Source organism: Micropterus dolomieu, linkage group LG21 (assembly GCF_021292245.1).
Source record: "Micropterus dolomieu isolate WLL.071019.BEF.003 ecotype Adirondacks linkage group LG21, ASM2129224v1, whole genome shotgun sequence".
Lineage (NCBI taxonomy): Eukaryota > Metazoa > Chordata > Actinopteri > Centrarchiformes > Centrarchidae > Micropterus > Micropterus dolomieu.
The window spans coordinates 35,517,867-35,520,006 of NC_060170.1; the positions used below are offsets into that span (position 1 = coordinate 35,517,867).

Sequence of the window (2,140 nt, forward strand, 5' to 3'; positions counted from 1 at the left end):
CGGACACAGTTCAGCTAGCTGGCTATAGTCATTCATCTGCAACCAGGATTCAGTTAAAAACATAAAATCTAGATTTGCAGACAAGATAAAATCATTTAAGATAAAAGTCTTACTTGAAAGTGATCTCACATTGAAGAGAGCCATTTTAAATGAGTTTGTTCTGGGTGCTGGAGTTGGTGCAGTTGTCCTAATCCTTAAGAGATTACTAATATTTCTGTGTGGGATGTGCACATTTCGGTTTACTGGTCTATGCGTGATGATGACAGGAATAGAAGTCTGTGGAACAGCGCTGGGAGCAGACGGCTTTACATGCCAGCAGGTGGAGACAGTTGTTTGTGGCAGTGAGGCAGAGATCTGTTCAGTGAGCGGTGGTGTGTCCAGGTGTGCTGCATGAATGATTAGTCATTCACGTAATGAATAATCAAAGCTTTGGCCCTCCCTGGATTGGTCTGCACGGCGACTGGGCAACAACCCATCTACTGCGCATGCATGGAACCTGTCCACCAAGCTGACTGCAGAAAGTAGTAGATATAGTAGTATATTCGAGTCGTGTCTGTGTGTGTGTGTGTGTGAGAGAGAGAGAGAGAGAAAAAGAGAGAGAGCACTCTGTTTATTTATTGTCATAGCTAGGCTAACTAAGTGATTATTACCAAAACTTTGTTTTTAACTTTGTTATGGCAAGGCTAGCAGACCCAAGTGCAGGACTAAGAAAGGGAGGAATTAGATAAAAGAATATTTATTGCAGGTTAAAAGTATCTAGATTCAGCAGGTGAAGAGCGAAGCAGAGTGAAAATAGATCCGTGCCGAACCAAGTTGGTGGCTGCTGTACAGAGCAGGGGAACCGTAGCTGAGAGTCCAGAGTGAAAGAGTCTGATCTGAGCAGGTCCAGAACAGAATCCGGGAATAGTTTAGCTGGGAGGGGGTCCAGGTAGAGAGCAGACGGGAAGAGCAGTATTTCCAGTAGCGGAACTAAATCTAAAACATTATTATGCCAAATTCACTTTTAACTTTTATTATAGCGACTAAATGCTCTTCTTCTACAATCGGCCTCATATAATTATTTAAATGTGTGCATTATGTTGTTGTTTGTTTGTTTCCAGCGTACAGTTTACAGATTAATTTGAAATAGTAGGAAATTTGACTGTTTTGACTGACTTCTGGCGCTGGCACGAGCAGGACGCTGATCCAGTAGCTCCGTATGTGTCGTGTTGTTTTTAATACTTTAAGTGTGATTTTTTTTAACTGTTACTCTTGTATAAAGAACTCAATGGGGCTGTGGAAAACAAGTCAGGAAGCCAACTCAACGCTAATTGCACAAGTCATCATCAAGTGCGGCATATACCAAGGCGATGCACTATCCCCGTTGCTGTTCTGCAAAGGCCTGAACCCCCCTCAGCCAGATCATCACAAAGACTGGCTACGGATACCGGGTCCAAAGTGGAACAACCATCAGTCACCTCCTCTACATGGATGGCATCAAGCTGTATGCCAGAAATGAGCGAGGCATCGACTCACTGATCCACACTAACAGGATCTACAGCATTGACATTGGAATGTTTGCAATCAGATGTTATAAGTTATATGATGACATATTTATTGTTGTGGTAGTGCGCTATCATGCTAAGAATCTGTTGTTATAGAGCTGAACTGTTAGGGAACACTTTGGTATGTGGTTTATGGTTTATTGCTGAGACTGAGAAGAATAGACACTTGTCAAGGCAGCACAAAAAAGGAATTAATCTTTATTGTCATTCAACAACATTCAGCAACGTCACATCGTCTGAAGGACAGTTAGCATCACAGCAGCGTGTCAGCCAGCTCATTCCCGGGTTCAGTCCCTTCAGGAGCTAAACAGTATCAGACTGAGCTTCTAGAACAGTATGAGCTCCTGGTTTCTGCTCGCATGGTCCGAGTCCTCCTGTTGTGTTACCCAGCTCTGAGGAAACTTCACTCTCATTCTCAATTTCAGTTTCTTTCCTGCATCTGGCACGTGTGCTAGAACGCAAAGCGTCGTCCCCTCGTTAAAGTATGACCATAAAGTTTGGAATTTGCGACACAAGGAAATGAAGTGGACTGGTGGAGCTGGACTCTGTCGGTGGTGTCAGAGAGGAGGATGCTGTCCAAGCTACATGTTATACTG

At 43.6% G+C, this 2,140-nt stretch overlaps 1 protein-coding gene across 1 annotated transcript in view; it reads left to right on the forward strand.

Annotated features, from left to right (window-relative positions):
• LOC123960176 (scavenger receptor cysteine-rich type 1 protein M130-like) overlaps positions 1-2,140 on the forward strand; it is a 45,418-nt gene that overhangs the window by 40,808 nt on the left and 2,470 nt on the right. The window lies entirely within an intron of this gene.